At 31.0% G+C, this 12,986-nt stretch overlaps 1 protein-coding gene across 4 annotated transcripts in view; it reads left to right on the forward strand.

Moving 5' to 3' along the window:
* LOC143065219 (chitin synthase chs-2-like) overlaps positions 1-12,986 on the forward strand; it is a 65,284-nt gene continuing 52,298 nt past the window's right edge. For all 4 annotated transcript variants that reach the window (XM_076238651.1, XM_076238653.1, XM_076238655.1 and 1 more), the window contains exon 1: positions 1-137. The gene's annotated coding sequence lies outside the window, so the exon portion shown is untranslated. The remainder of the gene's footprint in view (positions 138-12,986) is intronic.

Raw genomic sequence — 12,986 nt, forward strand, 5'->3', positions numbered from 1 at the left:
CTTGAACGATAGTTAACGTAGTATGAAACATTTATAAAGACACAAAGGTCTGAGAAATTAACTTCCTTCTTATGCAGCTATCGAGCCTAGTAGCAGTAAAACGGCAAATGTGTGGACTTAATCACACTTGATTGCAGGTAAAATAGACATTTTGATAGTAGGTCAATTTTTTATAGTTTGTGATAAATATTGCATCTGGAAAGAGTTTACCGAAAATTACTTTTTTGTCAGTTCAAAACAGATAGATTTATTGACAGTCAAACCCACTCAAGACAGTTGTTATTTTATGAATTAGTTTGATTAGGGTAATAAATTTTATGAGATTTGTTTAGAAATTTATAATAAGCATAATTGTTAAAACTAATACTTGTTTTATGCATGCTCGCCTTTTTTCGTGGCATCAAAAGTTGATAGTTAGAGGAAAACAAGAATATTTGACGACGTCAATTTTGAATTTGACCAAAAAAGAAATAGAATTAGACGAACCACACCTTTGTTATACAAACACACAATCAAACTGTTTGGAAAAGGATAAATTGTGTCCGAATTACAGAATTAATAATTACATATTCAAATTCCGCGGTTAGTGTTTAACTAGTGGAATAGTCAAATCATTTAAACAATCACTTATTTGTGAAGAATCTACCTGTAAGAATTTAAAATTCTCATTATAACATTAATATAAATAGGCTATGCATAAAAGCAGACAAATTGTTGATGATAAAATGTTCTGCGAACAATTACATTAGTTACTGTTTTATATAATCTTAAGACATCATTGTAGGAAACAAACAAAAATAAAAGAACATTATGAACTGAGTGTGTCCAAAAATGAAATATTAATCTATCTTTGATTTTAAATTATTTTTTTTATTTTGTATTCATCTCGTGTTATATTTTGGTTTTGGATTTATATATGTTGAGACATGTTTGCTTAGAGATTGTATAAGTATTTATTGTATTAGTATTTCCGTTGAATATTTCAATATATAACAAACATTGACTTATTGTGTGATATACATTGCGTTCATTTAAATACATACAAAAAGGCAGTAATTCGTATTGACAAAAAATGTCACGACTAATCTAAAATCAAGGTTAGCACCAATCAAAACATTTCCAAGGATAACGAGTAATACAATAATAATTTCAAAATATTTAAATGCTGGTTTCATTATTTTGTTCGTGCGTATTTGTTGTCGGGGATCTTTACGGTTGAAAGAACAATTTATAAAATAATAAAGTAGCATTATGGGCTTGTATGCTGTGTTTTTTAAATGCGCAATGAACCAACCACACAAAAAAAAAAAAAATTTTTCCGTTATCTTTGAAATGCGCAGTAACATAAATTGCATAACATCTAACCTTAATTTGCAAACCTGAACATGTCCTGATGACAAATATATTAAATTGACCAAAATCTCCAAAAAATAATAATATGATAACATGTTCAGGAATACGTCAACATGTTGTTAGATAGTATACAAAACATGATACTTGTCTTGATAAAAATTGAAATACTTTTAACAAACGTGCCTAGTGTGAAATCAATTTCCAAGATCATGGCCCTACCCCTTACAAAATGTCTCAATTGTCCAAATATAAATGGATCTCTCGTTTTTAATTGTATGTGTAAGAATCTAGAACTAAAACAAATAAACTGTATAAGTAGGTTTTTGTTTAGCTACAAACTCTTCAGAGAATGATCAATAAAATTTAGTTAAAGAAGTCTTATAAAGTTGTTACACCATTGATCATAACTCTAAAATACCTATATGTTAGGGCTTATTGCTTTTAATTTGTTTTCATAAATATAAAAATTAAGAAGATGAGGCATGATTGTCAATAAGATAACCCTCCACCAGAAACCAAATGGAATATAGGCAAACAGCTATCGCTTTCAACAAAAAGCAAACCTCATATCGCAAAGTAACCTTATCGCACCGCAGGTACATTATCACGTTGTGATTAGTTTAACACTGCCACGTAGTGACCACTATGGAACCGTAGGGGTTAGTAAATTTCAAAGGGGTTTCATGACGTCACGTCTACTGTTTATGGTGACGTCATGTCTTAATGTTGTTGTGTTTTATTGTTTATTTTTTCAACAAAACGATAAATTAGTTATACGGTTAACCACTGACCCACTGAGGATCTATAAAGGGTGGGTAAATTCTACAGAAGATTCGGCTTCGGCCTACCCCCATTTGGATTTTAATAACCCTCTATATATTCGTATGTGGTCAGAAGCGAACCATACAACTTTTAATAATAACAGACCCCGAAATTACAAGTCCTTATAACTTATTTTCGTTTTGAGGTAATTTTGATTTTATACCTTTTTCATATGAAATATCATGACATAAGAATAATTTAAATTGGAATTTTTGCAGAGATTTACTATAATTAGTCAAATTGATTATTCGTCGTGCTTTATCTTAACAGTTATAAATGTATTTTAAATCTTTAGTCCAATAAACATTATATTATCACAATGCTGTCATTATTGCAAATAAATAATGTCTATTTCTATTCAGCATTTTTTTTTTGCAGTACATAATGTAATGCGAAAAAGTGTTTCAGTAGAAATCTTGTAAAACTCATGATGTTCTTAGGACTTATGATTATGATGACAATGTACTAGTGATAAGTTAAGTAAACATATTCTTGAAATGAGTTCATGCTTATTCGTGTTTTACAGTTAAAACAGTTCGATCCGACAAATTAAAAATCGACAACTGATGACCCAGTTTGACGATTTCATTACCACAAACTATACATCTTCCTACTTTTTTTATTTTTATTTTATATACTTTCTTTCGTTCATGTTTTAGGGTTAGTGATTTTCTCTCTCGATAATATTATTAGTGTGTTGTGTCTAGACAAGCGTCTATCCTTTTGTAGAACCCCCCGCAACCATCGTTTCTTGAATATGTCGTTCTGTAAATGATAATAACAACCTTATTGGTTGGTGTTTTTTTCGACTTAAATATTGGAACGGACTATTAAGAAAGGGGTAGGTCCGGTAAGGGCCGATTTTGGCCTCAAATTGCAATTTCATCTCACGAAAGATTTTGAACACTTTTTAAACTCTTAAGTGTCTATTTCACTTCATTCAATTAGTTTATGTGAAGGATTTTAACTGATTAACTCATTAAAACGCTCCGAGTCAAGCTTAAATATGAAAAATATTTAAATATGCCAAAACATGTCACTTTTCAGATGGTTTTTGTCAAAAATGAAAGTGGCCGCATCCGTGTTCATCCTCAACCTTTATATATGTTATGTATTATCCTCAAATACAACTTACATTTCAATATTAAGAATGAACACAAATGCGGCCACTTTCATTTATGACAGAAACTATCTACAATTTAACTAAAATGCTAAATTGTGAAGATTTCAGTAATTTAGCATGATTTAATGCTGCTAGAACCCGATATATGTGCATTGTATTGTAAAAAACAGCTCATATTTATGTAGCAGAAGCATTTTACTTTCCAATAAATAACTAAAAGTTTACATTTAAACAAATTGGTAAAACTGCTATATTTTGGGGCCAAAAAGGGGTCTTACTGGACCTACTCCTCTAGCACCTAGCTTTTCCTTTATTTTAATTATAAATTTCTGTACAAACATACATGAACAAAATCAGTTATAAAAGCACATACATGTTTCCTTTTGAACGGAGATATCACGTGAACTGTTAAAGCAGCTAAACAAATTTAATCTAAGTATGTCAATAGCAAAATGGTAGCAATTACAATTTTTTAATACATAATGCACATTGGCTTTCTTTTAAATGCATTGTGTTTGTGTCAAACATAATGTCAGTAATTCATATTTGAAAATAAAGAAGTTAAGGATTTTAAAATTTAATTAAAAGTGAAATCTATACTTTTTCCAAAGCTTAATGTTTAAAGGAATACGAATAAATACCTTAATTAGTTCGAATCTTATATATTCGACAAAGGACAAGGTACGATAATGCCTGTTTTTGGCCACCCTATTTTCTCATTTTTCAGATTCTGTTTTTGGAAGCTACTTGTTATGTTAAAGCTTTCCATAATGTTTGAAGTTTGTTTGGATTAACTTCAAAACCAATAATTTTTTGCAGCTTGGGAGGTTAGGGGGGTTAACTTTCTGTTATTATTCCAATATTGTAATTATTATTCATTTTGCAGTTGATTTTACAACAAATTTTTTTGGTGCCTGCGCCAACATGACCCAGGATTTTTTTTATTCCAATGTCATGAGAACTGTTTTTTGCTGTCTAAATCGCATAATTTTTCTGGGTCACGTAGGAGCACGCTTTTAGATTTTAAGAAACAATGGCCAAAACTCATTATTTTTCCTTCTTTTGACGTTTTTGATGCCCTTTTACCCCCCTAACCTCATCCATTTTCTGAAACTAATAGTTTTGAAGTTCATCCAAACAAACTTCAAACTTAAGGAATATTTTAGTGTGATAAGTAGCTTTCCAAAGCAAAATTAGAAAATGAGAAAATAGAGGGGCCAGAAACGGTTTGAATCCATTTACTTCTGATTTATTATTTTGTTAGTGGGGTCTCAATTATCATGGATTTAGTTGCTATAAAGAATTAGTGATACAAGTGATCAACAACATTCGCATATCCTTTACTGCATGGTTTTAACTGCAAAATTAATACCAAATAAGGTACCATTATCCCACAATGTACGACATTCGAACCAATTAAATCTTTACTCCACATCGCTAAAAATGCATAAAATTTAAATGTGGTTGAAAATTTACAGATAAATACATAACATTCAACATTTCCAAACATTAATTAAATAATACATCATACTGTTTTAAAATGTTTGTATTGTGAAGTGATTTTCAAAGATCATGGGACTACCTCTTTATGAATGTATCATTTGACGAAATATAGGGCGATCTTGGGTGGTGAATTGTGTGTTAGTGTCTAAAATTGAAACTAAAAAACCAAAATCAGTACAAACTCTTTATCGTTATCGAATTATTAATGAAAAGTAGTAAAACAATTCTTTATCACTGATCTTTTTAGCATCAATCATTAAGTACCTACATTTCATAGTTATTGCTTATACTTTTCCTTTGATAGCAGTTCCATACTTTATAATATACTAGAACACACCCGTGATATCGTGGGTCCGTGACTGAATTAAAGTATATAACTATGCGTATGCCTTATTTTAGTATTGGTATTGTCATCTATTATAAAATGCACAGTTTTCTCTGCTTTCAAAATCTTTCTGTTTGAACCCGTCGACCTGGAACCCATCAATTATTGGTAATATTAATAATTTGGAAAACAAAAGAGCCTTGATTGGAGTATTTATTACTCAACAGTATTAAACAAAATTCTAAATACACCGTTTGGTGGTGCGCCTGTCAGATGCGGAACGTACAGATAAGGTAGTAGGTAACAGGTGAATATACTATTGGTATCGGTGTCGGACTCGACCCGGAACTTCTTAAATATTGGCAATATTAATTACGTTGAAAACAAATGGGCCTGGAGTGGTGTAATTTTTAATCAACACCATTGTACTATATTAGTTATATATAAAGTTGAATTCTTTGATTCATCGTTTTTACGTGATGACGGCTGACAAATTGGACCTCGTAATTTTAATATTATAGATGACAAATTGATAAGGATTCCACATTGAAAAAATAATCTTATTTGTTGCTTCATAACTCATGAGCTGTGTCGGAAGGCAAACACAAATTGTTTTTCCCTCTTTTAATTTACAGGCACCAAAGTTTATGAACATTTTATTTGAAATGCATGTGCATAGAATTAGGATGTACTCCAAAGTGAACTCCGTTACTATGACCTATAAATTAACAACACATTTCGACTTAATTTTTAATTCAACTTTTTGTGCAAATTTTACTATTTGACAATAGTTTATTCTTATCAGTTATAAACTATTTTTCTATTTTTCGAGTTTCAACATGTATTACATTATCGAAACGCTGTTATAAATGATTGCATATAAAACATTTAAAAAAACCAAGGTGAAGTTTTACCTATTATCATGCAATGTAATTAATGTGACATGAATAGCAATTTGTTTGAAGCACATAATGTTAGATAAAAAAGTGTATTCAATTTAAATATTGTCAAGACCTGGGTGTCCTATCGACTCACGGTTAATGTAATATTTTAAATCAAGTGACTTTGTCCCAGTGATGAATCATTAAAACTATAATATTTGTTCAGGGAGAGGCCGTTTGATGTCTCAAACAAAAACACCTTTAAAGTGAGCATTACATTCAGTTACCGGTAATCAAATTCGTTGAGCATTACTTCGTCATTTCACTTGACCTATATATTTATCCCTCAAACGACGAATTCGTAAAGCTACTCAAGTTTCAAATAAAAGATAATGGAGTCGGAAGCGAGAGCATAACTATTCTCACTTTTGATTTAAAAGTTTTATGATTAAACAACGGTTTCAAACACGCCGGACAGAAAATTTTGTAATTTATGAAGACGCATCTACAAGAAAAAAAATTTATACTTTCTGAATCAGGTTTTTTTGTCTAGTCTATAATTATAATGATGAATGGATACTAGTATAATAAAGAAAACGTACAATCGTATGCCTGATACAACGTTGTATCTTTTATTTTATTTTTCACACGGAATACTAGCTAAAAGTTTTGAGTAGGGTGGTTTTTTTTTATCAACTTATGATAGCAAAGTGATAATAAATTTACTGATCTGTGCCTCCGTCCTTCCTTCCGTTCTGTTCAAAATAAGAAAATTATATACACAATTAGAATCTGAACCGGATTATAGATTATATAAGCGTGTACCGTGTAACATAAATTTGAGAATTAGCTTGTAGTGTACTAAAAAGTAGAATAACAAAAATACCGAACTTCGACGACCACAATTCAAAACAAAAAGTCCGTAGTAAAATCGCAGAAAAGCTCAAATATATCACACGAATGGATAACAAATGTAATATTCCTGACAAATGAGAAATCAGAGAATGTGTACTTTAAAAAAAAACACAAAAAAAAACTATTATAATCTGCTTATATTGTATAATGTAAACATATTTTATTAATTAAATTCAGGTTAAGTAATGTAAACAAATTTGCAGTTACATATTAAAACTTTTCTTTCTGGTGTTGAAATGAAATAGTCGATATTGTCGTATAGCAGAAATCCCCATTTCCACGTTTAAAGAGAATTATTTCGGATGTTATGAAAAACGTAGTATATTTTTTTATAATAGTTTATCAAATTTTCTTACTGGCAAAGGAAACCACTTGAAATTATGTTTAAAACTAAGTTTTATTGATGTGTTTGAGCTTTTCATTTTGCCATTTGCTTAGAGACACTTTCCGTTTGGAATTTTCTCCGAAGTTCGGCTTTGTTGTTATTTTACTAAAATATCTTTTTATACTTTTAGAACGCACAAGTAACACTTAAAATATATTCTTTATTCAGAGTTGTGAGGAAACGTCAAGATACTATCCTTTAAAATTTTGTGCACTGATAAACTCGCTTATTAACAAAGAAATTAAAATTTTCAAAAATACAAATAAATTACATTTTAAACTTATGGTGTCAAGTTTACTTTACTAAGAAAAATAATATTTTTTAAATGTTTGAAATATAGGAAAATGAATTGATTTATCCTGGGGTTTAAACTTATAGAGATAAACTTTTCGATTTGATTTTCTGGAAATTTTGTAGGGTAATAAAAATTAAAAAAAAAATCGTCGCAATGAGTGTAAACAAATCTTTAACAGTATATGTTTCACCTTCACACATAGCTTGAACGACAGTCCAGGCCTTTGTTAGTCTTGTATTATTTTAATTTTAGTTTCTTGTGTACAATTTGGAAATTAGTATGGCGTTCATTATCACTGGACTAGTATATATTTGTTTAGGGGCCAGCTGAAGGACGCCTCTGGGTGCGGGAATTTCTCGCTACATTGAAGACCTGTTGGTGACCCTCTGCTGTTGTTTTTTATTTGGTCGGGTTGTTGTTTCTTTGACACATTCCCCATTTCCATTCTCAATTTTATGGTAAACCCCCTCAAATATTAAGAAGGTCTGAAAAAAATAACTTACTTCTTTTCTTTCTGGTGTTGAAATGAAATAGTCGATATTGTCGTATAGCAGAAATCCCCATTTCCACGTTTAAAGAGAATTATTTTGGATGTTATGAAAAACGTAGTATATTTTTTTATAATAGTTTATCAAATTTTCTTACTGGCAAAGGAAACCACTTGAAATTATGTTTAAAACTAAGTTTTATTGATGTGTTTGAGCTTTTCATTTTGCCATTTGCTTAGAGACACTTTCCGTTTGGAATTTTCTCCGAAGTTCGGCTTTGTTGTTATTTTACTAAAATATCTTTTTATACTTTTAGAACGCACAAGTAACACTTAAAATATATTCTTTATTCAGAGTTGTGAGGAAACGTCAAGATACTATCCTTTAAAATTTTGTGCACTGATAAACTCGCTTATTAACAAAGAAATTAAAATTTTCAAAAATACAAATAAATTACATTTTAAACTTATGGTGTCAAGTTTACTTTACTAAGAAAAATAATATTTTTTAAATGTTTGAAATATAGGAAAATGAATTGATTTATCCTGGGGTTTAAACTTATAGAGATAAACTTTTCGATTTGATTTTCTGGAAATTTTGTAGGGTAATAAAAATTAAAAAAAAAATCGTCGCAATGAGTGTAAACAAATCTTTAACAGTATATGTTTCACCTTCACACATAGCTTGAACGACAGTCCAGGCCTTTGTTAGTCTTGTATTATTTTAATTTTAGTTTCTTGTGTACAATTTGGAAATTAGTATGGCGTTCATTATCACTGGACTAGTATATATTTGTTTAGGGGCCAGCTGAAGGACGCCTCTGGGTGCGGGAATTTCTCGCTACATTGAAGACCTGTTGGTGACCCTCTGCTGTTGTTTTTTATTTGGTCGGGTTGTTGTTTCTTTGACACATTCCCCATTTCCATTCTCAATTTTATGGTAAACCCCCTCAAATATTAAGAAGGTCTGAAAAAATAACTTACTTCTTGAGCACACAGCGAGCCTATTAGCAGCAAAACGGCAGGTAAAATAGACATTTTGAAAGTATGTTAATTCTAAATAGTTTGTGATAATTATTGCATCTGGCAAGAGTCTTATGAAAATTATATGTTCGTCTGATTAAAACAAAAAGTTTTTTTTTTTAATTCAAAGTTAGACCCACACATATGGTAGTTGTGAATTTTACAACTTAGTTTGATTAGAGTAATCAATTTTATAAAATTTGTTTCGAAATGAAAATTAAATATAATAATTGTTGAAACTAACATTTGTGACATGCCTGTATATAAACCAACTAACTGCGCATTTAAACAATCTCAAATATTTATGAAACATGAAACATCATTCTCCGCTAAGGGACCCTTAGTCTGGAAAGTCACATCATATACCATAGTCTGAAACCTAAACTACAACTTTATTTATTGTTTAACACTGTCTTATGCATCTAGTTGTTAAGGTATTTTAATATACAGTCATTATACCGTGTAGCTATACAGTTCAAGTTTCTGTATATTGTTTTTACCTTAGTAGCAATATACCAACATCACCTGCATATGGGATATACGTTTTACGACTCATTCGATATGCAAGAGCTTGAAGCTGCTACTTAGAATTTGTCACCATTGTCTGAGCAGAAAGTTGATAAACCAGGGGTATGTCAAAGAAAGTTTCGTCTTTTTTCTAAAAAGTTCATAAGGAAATACCAAGATCTTGTTGTTAAATATTCCGTATCAACTTCACATATAATACACGGTGGTCTTGAAGTATAGAGTCTAGGTACTGATGTTGTTTATCATCTAAATAGCGTGGTATAATATTCTTTCCTTTGTCTTTGTAAATTATTACGTTTACTGTTAAGTCAATTTTTGGCGACATATTCATTGGGCGTGACTCAGTACTTATCTTTGTATCATTGTGCTATGGTAAAGTTTTAAATTCTTGTCTTTGGTATTTGCCAAGGTGCTTTGTATATATGCCATTTTTTGTATTTGTTAACCTGTTTGTTTGACTTATGTTGATTTAGATTTTAACACAACTTTGACTGCTGTTCCCCACATTTTGACATGTTTACCTATTATGACTGTTGGTTTTGTTTACACAACGTACAAGTGAGTTGTTTACCAGAGTGAAATATATACACGCGAGACTTGAAAAATTACAAGGGAGACAATCCAGTGTCAACAGCGACACCTACAGAATACAGAATACACAACGTCGTCAATATAATGGAATTTTATGCGACTGTCATACAAATGAGAATTTAGCGAGCTATAAAATCATGTTTTATCCATGATATTCTACATAAGAAAATGCATGTACCTAGTCAGGAATGTGATTGTTTATATCCATTCGGTTGATGTGTTTGAGCTTTTGATTTGCCATTTGACTACGGACTTTGCACATGAATATTCGTGGGAGTTCAATATTTCGTTATATTTTTTGACGGTTTGTCCAAGCCTTTTTTTATTCTGTTGTAACGGTATTTTTTTTTACGTTAACCTTGTAGTGTTGCTAAAAAGTACAAGTATCTGTATATCGTGTTTTTATGACATACTTATTTTCATAAATAGATTATTTTTACGAGATAATGTTTGCAATAAATTTATTACCTTATTTCTGCATAGTTTGTATGAAAGTTATTATCTTACCATCAGCAATGCTTAAACAAACCTGATATTTGTCCGCATACTTGAATGGTTTGGTGAATACTGCAAATTATTGCTATTTTTTATATAAATTTGAATTAATGCAACTGAATGAGTATCGCTATAATTTGAACTCACATTCGGATAACTGAAATAAAGACCTGTATGCACCTTTTGTTTCAAAATCACAATAATAAAACTTGCATTTTTGTCCATTCTTGAAAAATAAAAATGATACATGCACGCGATCATTTATGAATTTCAAGTACTATTTACTAGTGTAAAAATTCTTTATAACAAAAATTTTAATCATTATTTTTTTGTTCGGTGTGCGAATAGCGCAACTTTAAATTACACACGTACACTATACTCATGTGTCATCATCAACGAGCCTCTTACATTCTAATACTGCTAAATATTTTAAGACTATGTAACAAAGCAATGTTCGTTATAATGGCGCTAATTTAGGTCACACAATCACGATTTTTACAGCCCGCCTTGACAGGACCTTTCCCGATTAAAATTTGTCAGATCAAGATCCTGTGAATCAAACTTTAATTGAAATGTAATCCCCTTTTTCAATCCGATTCTTGTCCGATTAGCATGGATACAAACGACCGAAGATGTACAATCAGTGTACAAACAGTGAACAGATAGTCAACCGACACTGAGTAAAGATACCAACCGAACAATGTTAGATCGGTAAATTCGCGGAAGCAATTTTTTGTTCTTCTCTGGCGGGGATTCGAAATCATGCTACTGGGATATCGTGGCACCAAATCGCATTGCACAATACCCGAAGCGCTACACCACTCGAACACCTAGCATCTACAAAAATGAAGTTTTCGTTGGCCGGGTGTGACTTTTCTCGTCAATTTTTATCTAGCGTCGTAACAATACATGATATATAGGCATGTAGATGGAATGTTTACAGATCAGCTAAATAATTTATCGTGAGGAATCTTACAAATAATGAAGAATGCAGTCACGGAAGTAATGATATTATAAGTACGTCTGAACCAGCGACAACTCTACGACATATTTCATCAATCGGATCACCAGTGATGGTGATATAAGGCTGAAAACACATTCATATAAATAACAGCTCATCAATGTTAGATCTGTAAATTTGCAAAAGCAAATATTTTTTGGTTCTTTCCTGGCTTGGATTCGAACTTATTCTACTGAGATATCGTAGCACTAAATCGCCTTACACTATGCTCGACGCGCAAGACCACTCGACCACATAGGCTTTACAGAAATAAAGCTTCCATTGGCCGGGTGTTACCTTTCCTCGTCAGATTTAATCTAACGTAACACAGTACATGATTACTAAGTCATGGAGATGGAATGTAGCTAAAATATCTATCGTAAAGGATCTTTCAAATTAATGTAAGATGCAGTCACAAAAAGAATTATGTCATAAAATTAAATATACGACATAATGGTTATCTCTTTTTTTAAAGGAGAAACAAATGTATATACATATATATTAAATATCATAATTTTCATAAGTATTTTATTTAAAACTGGGCATATATTCAAGAATCTAAAGATCACAACCTTAAATGTTACTTTCACATATTTATACTAGATATGTTACAGAGAATATGAGTATTTGTGTCATACGAGTACGGTGCGGATCGTATACGTATTCCCGTATGGTTGGACCGTATGAGTATACACACATACAGTCTAGTACGAGCTTTTTCTATTATACTGTAAACTTGATAAAGGTTGAAAGACTTTTTAACAAAAGTCCTCCCCCATTCGAAATGTCTCATTTGATCAAAAATAAATGGATCTCTGATGCTGAATTGTGAGTAAGTATCTTCATAAAAAATAATGCCTGTACCAAGTCAGGAATGTGACAGTTGTTGTCCATTTTTTGATGTGTTTATCTTTTGATTTTTGCTATTTGATTAGGGACTTTCCGTTTTGAATTTTCTTCGGAGTTCAGTATTTTTGTGATTTTCCTTTTTGTCTAGTATTGAAACTGAGAAACTGTTTAAAGTAGGGTAATTTGTTTACCATAAACTCTTCATCGAATGATCAATTAAATCTAGGCGGAAAGTTCTTAATTTGCATCGATCATTATTTTAAAATACCTATATTTTAAAGCCTATTGCCTATACTATACTTGATAATTATGAACACTAAGCAAATATGGTATGCTTGTCAATGAGACGACTCTTCACCAGAAACCACATGATATGTAGGTAAACAGCAAAATTTAATTTGTGTTTGCCTA

Source organism: Mytilus galloprovincialis, chromosome 2 (assembly GCF_965363235.1).
Source record: "Mytilus galloprovincialis chromosome 2, xbMytGall1.hap1.1, whole genome shotgun sequence".
Classification (NCBI taxonomy): Eukaryota; Metazoa; Mollusca; class Bivalvia; order Mytilida; family Mytilidae; genus Mytilus; species Mytilus galloprovincialis.